Source organism: Panthera tigris, chromosome D1 (genome assembly GCF_018350195.1).
Source record: "Panthera tigris isolate Pti1 chromosome D1, P.tigris_Pti1_mat1.1, whole genome shotgun sequence".
Classification (NCBI taxonomy): Eukaryota; Metazoa; Chordata; class Mammalia; order Carnivora; family Felidae; genus Panthera; species Panthera tigris.
In genome coordinates this window covers 74,752,220-74,760,617 of record NC_056669.1, presented here as the reverse complement: position 1 = coordinate 74,760,617, position 8,398 = coordinate 74,752,220, and the positions used below count along the sequence as shown (strand labels likewise).

Genomic DNA, 8,398 nt, shown 5'->3' with positions numbered 1-8,398 from the left:
AAGAGTTTAGTGTAATTTTAGAATTGACTTCAACTTTGAATTCGACTAACACATGCCACCACATCACCGACCTCAACAAACATTTCTTGAACAACTAAAGAAAAACTAAAATCTGATAAATCCAGAACAAAATTAAGGAGAGGAAGCCAGAGTGAAGTGAGGCAACCCAGGATAGTCTCATGGATTCATTCATTCAACAAGTATCTATTTTTTTTTTAATTTTTTTTTAACGTTTATTTATTTTTGAGACAGAGAGAGACAGAGCATGAGCAGGGGAGGGTCAGAGAGAGAGGGAGACACAGAATCTGAAACGGGCTCCAGGCTCTGAGCTGTCAGCACAGAGCCCGACGCAGGGCTTGAACTCACGGACCGTGAGATCATGACCTGAGCCGAAGTCGGCCACTTAACCGACTAAGCCACCCAGGCGCCCCTCAACAAGTATCTATTGAGCCCCTACTAAGTGCCAAGCACTGGAGTGAGCCACTGAGGACCAGTGCTGAACGTGACAGACTAAGATCCTGGCCTCATGGCGGATTTTGGTCAAGGGATCACCATGGTTGGCTAAATCTGGGGAAACACTCAGAGTAGCTTCCCCTCAGACCCTAGAGGTCTGCCTTACTTTGCTCTGATGCACATGGCCACCCTGTGCCAACCAACTTGCAAAGAACTATCTAATTACACAGTGCTTCTGTTTTATTCTTTGGACCAAACATTGTGTAACTTGTCCTTCCACGTCATTTCTTTTTTTTTTTTTTTTTAATTTTTTTTTTTTAACGTTTATTTATTTTGGAGACAGAGAGTGAATGGGGGAGGGTCAGAGAGAAAGGGAGACACAGAATCGGAAGCAGGCTCCAGGCTCTGAGCTGTCAGCACAGAGCCCGACACGGGGCTCGAACTCACGGACCGTGAGATCATGACCTGAGCCGAAGTCGGACGCTTAACCGACCAAGCCACCCAGGCGCCCCCCACGTCATTTCTTACTAGCTTATTTCTGCTCACTTTCCAACCAGACCCAGTAACTGGAATTTCTAACCTGAGGCTATGGCCCTCCAGGGGTCTCCATGGATGAGAGGATGTTGTTATATGGACATATATTTTGCAGAGGGTCAGGGACATGAAGGGGAGCAAGGGTCCATTGCTTCTGTCAGAGTTGCAAAGGGGTACATAACCTCAAAAAAGTAAAAATCCACAGCCATAATCTTTTTCCACTTCAGTGGTATTTCCCATAATCTGTGAGTGAATGTTGACTCTTTTCCTCTGTAACAGACTCTCATAGAGCCGAGACTGAGTGGCATTTGGGGTTTGCTTTCAGAAACTACGCGAGTATAGCATTGGTATTTTTCCAGGCACGGCATAAAACGGAACTTAATTCATTCACTTCCACATTGACACAAGGGGGAATGTTCCAATTCCTCGGCCGCTGAGAAAGGCAATGTCCCCCACCAGGCTTCACACAACCCTCTTCCACTTGATTATTATTTGAGTCTCACCCCTGGCCCTGGCTCCACACTGTGGGTCTATACCGTTTCCCTGAGTACACACAGTCTTAGACTTTTTGGGGCCAAAGAAAATAACCCTGTTCTGATAGTCGAAGGCAAGAACAGACTTCCTAAGCAGGTTGTTCATCTGCCAGAATTCCTGCTCACTATGCTTATTCTTGAACTCCAGATATCAATCACCATCTCTATAGGGTAGAGAAAAGGAACAGAAAATACAGACAGTCTCCTGTTATTTCATTTTGTTGAAAGCAAGTAGCACATTCAAGTGGAACATTTAAGAGTCAAGGTCTTTGCGAGCACTCATTCCTTCCCTGCCTCAGCAAATACAGATCGAGTGTCTACTGTGCACCAGACGCTTTCTAAGTGCTGAGGACACAGTAATGGACAAGACAGGCATGGTTCCCACCCTTCTGGAGCTTATGGACTAAGGCAGGAAAGAGCCATTGCAAGCAAATATACGTGTGTTGAGAGTTAGGACAACAATTATGAAGCACTACTGGGAACATGGAAGCAAAGACCCAGTGTAATATCACCATGGTGAAGAGCAAGGAAGACATCCCTGCTGAAGTAACAGATATGCTGAAGCCTGAGTAGAAGTTGCTAAGGCCAGGGTGCATGGAAGGAGAAGAGATTAGGAGCCATTGAGTCTTGTGCAAAGACCCTGAGGCCAAAACTAGTACAGCGTATTGGAGGAACTGGAAGAAAGCCTGCGTAGCCAGAACAGAAAGTGGAGCCACAAATGGCTGGAAACAGGCTAGAGAAGAAATAAGGGCTCTGTATAGACAAAGCCTTGCATGTCATTGTGGGGACTTGGGTCCGAATCCTGACCCAGCAATGGGGAGTCATGGAAAAGTACTGTGAAGTGTATGGGGCATGATTAGCTCTGAAAGGGTCTTTTTACTGTTTTATTTATTTATTTTCAAAGATTTTACTTTCAAGTAATCTCTATACCCAATGCGGGGCCTGAACTCACAACCCCGAGATCAAGAGTCTCATGCTCCCGGACTGACCCAGCCTGATGCCCCTAGATCTGAGGTTTTAAAAGATCATTCTGACCACAGTGTGGAGAGTAGACCAGGGACAGGCAAGACCATGCATGAGAAACCAGTTTCAGAGGCCTTTCCAGTAGACCTGGGGAGAGATGCTGGGTGGTTTGAATCAGGGTGAAAGTGGTGGGCATGATGAGAAGTGGACTTCCTAAGAGAAAACGGGGAGCGTGAGCCCACAGACTTGATGGTGGGTTAACTGTGGAGGTGAGGAGGAGGGAAGGATTAGTCCTCTAACCAATCATTCCTGCTCATCTCCAAAGGAGTTCTAGACCCTCCTTCCCACCCTGCCTCCAGGAGATGGCTATCCAAGTGGACACTGCAGTGGGATGATTTAGCACGTCACATATCAATCTGAAAAGGAGCCACTGATTCTCGAGGCTCCAGTGACACTGGCCATTGTTATACACATTGCAGGAGCCACAGCTGTCCCCACTCGGAGCCTCTGTGTTGGTGATTCCACTACCTGGATCAGGCAGGCTCCCCTGGTCTTCCCACGGCTGGTCGTTCAGCTCTAACATGGTCTAACATCACCCCCAGTTGCTCGTGAACATGTCACCCTGCTTTCCCGTCTGCACAGCACTCGCCACTCTCTGAAGTAAACATATTAATGCACTTGCCTACTTGTGTTTTGTCTGTATCTCCCCACGAGAAGGTAAATTCCATGATGACAGAAACCTTGCTATTCTTGTTATATCGTGCCTAGCACAGTGCCTGGTGCACAGCAGGTCCTCAGTAAAAAGAAGATGAATGAGTAAATGACTCCCCAGAGTCCCAAGGTCCCCCCGAGTGCCTTCTCCCTGGGCAACATAGACGTCCTTGGCTCTGGGCCTGGGCACAGACTGAGCAGCCCCTGTGCTCAGATTCCCCACGAGCCCTTTCAGACTCACTCTGAACCTCCGTCTGAACACAGGGCTCAGGTGAGTAACGGTTTTCCAAGAAACAGGATTCTCATGGGAGTTTCCTTTTATTCCCCAAAGCAGAAGAACTGCCAGGGCTGGTATTTTTCCAAACTCCACACTTTGGGGCACAAAGCAAACTCTATAGGACCCTGGGACAGAATTCCTTATTCACGCACACGGCTAGAAGAGCTCACAAGCAAATATCACTTATGCTGCTGATTCGTTACTATTTCTTTTTCTGGTTTTCCCTACAGATCTCAGGGCCAAAGTCAACTGCATTTGTAGTTCATAGCTGGTTCTTTTTAACCCAGGGTATTAGACAGGATTCAGTCCTCCCAGCTAAAGGATTCAGTTCTCCCAGCTAAATTCCTTCTTGGAAAGGGCTCTTGATTCTTCTCTCTTGTTCTTCTAATTTTGTTTTCGACAAGATGTTTCCTAACATGAAGATGGGGACTGCATTCAGCAGAGGGGAAAGAAACAGGACGTGGTGAGGCCCAGCCAGGCCCCTGCAGAGTCAATGCCGAGGGTCGAGTCAATGCCGAGTCACCATGAGTGGTCAGTTCTCAGGGCCTGTGAGTCACTGGCTGTGCGCATGGGGCTTCTGGTCCCTTCCACATGCCTGCGGTCTCCTCCCCAAGCCAGAAGGGAAATGACTAATCACAGACATCACTGTCCAGTGATGATTTCACCTGAAATCATAACATGGTACCTGTAGGAGAAGATGAGCTGTCATCCTACAAATCTTCTGTGTTGTCCTGGGGTTGAGTTGAGTTGGGACAAAAGATGGGATCCCACAACCGCTGGGTGAGGCTAGGTACCTCTCTTCCACCTGCCTGTCACAGCAACAGTGTCTAGGCTCACACACTGGCAGATGAGCTGGGGCGGCTTGTGGAATAGAGACCAAACTGTTCTAAAACTCTAATTCAGATGCTGGGATAGACTAGGGGATATTTTTCTCTTAGATGTTGCCTTTCAGGAAATAGAGGCAAATGGAAAGATAAACTTTTGGCGGGGGGAATGGATAAAAATTCACTCTGAGGGATGTTTTGGCAGCCTCAGCTCAAGGTCACAGCAATGTCATCTGTAGGTGGGCTTGCCCTTCCTGAGCATTTTCATATGCTCTCCATCACTGCTGATCTGCACCCCCAAATGGTAATAGCAGTAATCTTTTATTGAACACTCACTGCGCGATGAGCCCTTGACATAGGTTATGTTATTTTATTCAGTTCCCATAAAAACCCCTTTAGGTGACTGTCTATTATTGTCTCTATTTTACGGACCAGGAAGCTGAAGAATCAGACATTAAGGGACTTGCCCAAGAACCGCCCGCCCATGAGTCCTGCGTGGGGGACCAGCCCCTCACTGGACACCAGAAGCTCCACTCTCATCTGCTGCTAGCCTCTGTTCAGTGGAAGGATCAATTCATTCCATTTACTAAGCCAGGAAAAGTGTATTTGGTCAGCTTTTTCTCTTTCCCCAGAAAGCCTTTCACCAACTATTTTTTGTAACGCTGGGTTAAGTACCACCTGAGCCTTAGTCTCTTGTCATCAGTGAGAGTGCTGGGCAGGACTGTCTCGAGTGTCTTCCCGGTCCAAAGTTCAGGATCTCATTCTGACCTATCACACAAAGCATCTCCTTCCTCTCAAGGGGGGAAAAAATCTTATTAGGCTCTTTAGAACATACACCTGCAATTCTCCATAGACAGGTTCCTGCAGAATCCCCAGAGGAGGTTATTAAATAAGATCAACACTCTCCCGGGCAGGAGAGTGTGAGAAGGTGGGTGGAAGAAAGCTGTTCTGCCAGGGTGCCTGAGTGGCCCAGTCAGTCAAGTGTCCAATTGCGGCTCAGGTCATGATATCATGGTTTGTGGGTTCAAGCCCCATGTGGGGCTCTGCGCTGACAGCACAGAGCCTGCTTGGGATTCATTCTCTCTCTCTCTCTCTCTCTCTCTCTCTGTCCCTCCCCCATGCTCTCTCTCTCAAACTTAAAAAAAAAAGAAAGAAAGAAACTGCTCTGCCCCGCTGGGAAGGTCTCACTCCCAGTTCGGCAGCCAGCTGTTTAGTCGCAGCCAGCTGTTTATTCACAGCCACGCCAATTCCTGGATGCATGGGACTATGACGACCAGCCTGTGTAGCTGTGGAGGGAACCCCTAAGCCCTCAGACCCGCTGTCCGTTTGCCCTGCAGCAAAATGGAAGAGGGTTCCACAGGCTGCAAGCCACAGCCCATCCACCAAGGATGCTGCCCACCTGCCCGGGCCTGGGCCTTTCCTCAGCCATCATCCCATCATCCCTCACTGGACACATGGCCGACAATGCCAAGAAACTGGTGTCAGTGAGAGAAGGTCCCTGGCCCTCACTGCCTCCTTTGATAGTCACCTCACTTTCTGCCGTGGCCACTGCCTCCTGCTCCCGTGGCCCGATCCGTGCTTCCTCTCACTCCCCGGGCTCCCCTCCTCCAGCTGCTCCAGCCCCCTCTCTATTCCTCAGACCCCCACTGTTCCTCCACCTGAGAAAGCCCCTCCTCACACATCTCACTATCTTTCTGGTCTCAGCTCCAACGTCCCCCCCTCAGAGAGGCCTTCCCTGGCCTCCCTTCCCTCTGTCGCTTCACTCGGTTTTATTTTCATCCCCCTCACCATGGTTTGAAATGATTTTCTTCATGCATTTCACTGCCTGTCTCCCTGGCACTAAAATATAAGGTCTATGAAGGCAAGAACCCCCTCATCTTGTTCATGGTTGTGTCCCCACCGCCTTGGATGGAGTAGTAGGTGCCCAATAAATGGAGGGAACTAACGTGTACAGATTCCTCACTCATAAGGTGGAGGAGATAATTTTGTCTCACAAGGCTTTTGTGAGGGTGAGAGATGACATATTTTCAGGGTTTGTCAAGACGAGGTCCCACTAACTGGAAGCTTTAAATTCATTCTTTGGGCATGGGAGAGAGGCGGTATAGACTGGCGGTGAGGCCTGCAGGCCCCAGAGTCTGAACTGGACCCTCACAGCTAATTAGCTTTTGGGCCTTCAGCAAATTATTTAACTTCTCTCGGCCACAGTTTCCTCGTCGGTAAAAGAGACATAATAACAGTACTAACTCCCAGGGCGATTGTACATGTTACATTAAACGATCCACGAGAAGTACTCAGAGGAACCTGTAGCACGTATCACACCCTCGATAAATGTAAGCTATTACTGCGTAGCAGATACAAGAACGCATACCCTCTGTCCCACTCTCCCATTGCACACGATACAGCCTGCAAAGCACATGTATGTAAATCCTCTCATTCATGCCTCTAAAACCCTCCGAGGGCCAGGAATTACCTACCCGCTCTATTTTACAGCTGAAAAACCTGAGGCTCAGGACAGCTTGCCCGAGATCATACAGCTAGCCAGAGCAGAGGACAGAAAGCCTCCGATTCAGGACCCCAAAACTCTCTTCCTAGCCCCACACCGTGCTTGCTTCCTCGCCTGACCTACAGCCCTGGAATCTGAACACGTGGTCAGGCCCAGGCTGGGGAAAGCCTGCCATGCTCTTTGCATATTCCTACTCAACATAAATAGAAGCCCTGGGCCTCTGCGCGCTCACTGAGGCCAACCGTGTCTCTCCCGAGCCGGCTCCCTTGCAGGCGGGTTGAGGGTTTGGCAAAGCCACAAAGGCAGATGGGGACTGTGGCTTCTGCCACTAGAGCAGGGCCAAAGTTCTAGTGCTCTCCCAGCTTCAAGGCACATCAACATAGCCCAGCGTTTCTGGGGGTGGGTCAGAGCAGGGCACTGACAAGGTCACCCCAGGCTTTTTCAACTGCTTCCAGCTGGCACGGTGTGTCCGCTGAGCGTCAGGGTCTTTCCCGCGGATCAGGCAAGTCTAGTGGCCCCTCCTGCTCTCACTCCCTGCCCTGCCTCAGCCCCTGGCCCTCGTCTGCCCTTTCCAAGGTGCCCCGACTAGCCTTTGGCAGCTCTCCCTGCATCAGGGACAACTCAGGAAAGGCACTCTGTGCCTGAATCAGTCCAAGGAATCCAAGGGGTTGGGTGCAAATGACGTGAGGGGGAAAACAAACCGCACTTACCCAAAAGAAGCTGGCGCCCTGTTCAGTCTTTTCAACTCCCAGTGGGAGCAGATTTGTTGTGACTAATGCATCAGGCTTTAAATAGTTTCAAGCGGCATAGTGATTAGCCCAAGGCACGACGGAGGCAGGCGCAAAATGTCTCCAAAAGTGCAAAGTTTCCAAGAGAAAGGAAAGGCTGCCACTCTCAGAAAGCATTCACCTGCTGGCGGAAGCCCACCCAGTTCAAGTCCTTAATAAAGCAACAAGGCACAAGGAGCTGTGGTGATAAGGAAATCACACGGAACCGGGCGAGGGATTTTCGGTCGGATCCTGCCATCCTCCTCCTCACAAACCCTTCATGATTGTTCCTTGCCCACCATCTGCATTTCTCAGCATCACCTTCCAGGACCTTTATGAACCGGTCCTATACTGGGTTGAATGGTGTCTCATCAAAGCGTCATATCCACCTGAAACCTCAGAATGTGACCTTATTTGAAAATATGGTCTTTGCAGGTGTAATTAGTTGACATGAGTTCGCAATGGACTAGGGTGGCCTCTAAATCCAGTGACCGGTGTCCTCATAACAAGGCCATGTGAAGACACAGCGACACACAGAGAAGAGAATGCCATGCGAAAACGAGGACAGAGATCAGAATTCTGCATCTACATGCCAAGAATTGCTGGCAACCACCAGCAGCCGGGAGAGAGGCAGAAAGCAGATTCTCCTTCAGAAGGAAGGAACCTGGAGGAACCCTCTAGAAGGAACCAACCTCAGTAATGCCTTGATTTTGGACTCTGAGCCCCAAAATGATGAGCAAACACATCTATTGTTTGAAGACACCCTGGCGTGGTATTTTTTTTTTAATGGCAACCCTGGAACTTAGCACAGGTCCCAATCTACCTGTCTAACC

At 49.3% G+C, this 8,398-nt stretch overlaps 1 non-coding gene across 1 annotated transcript; it reads right to left on the bottom strand.

Annotated features, from left to right (window-relative positions):
- LOC122231602 lies at positions 1-72 on the bottom strand. The gene has a single exon (XR_006208859.1). It is a non-coding gene; the product is annotated as a small nucleolar RNA SNORD45 (small nucleolar RNA).
- Positions 73-8,398: the final 8,326 nt, after the last annotated feature.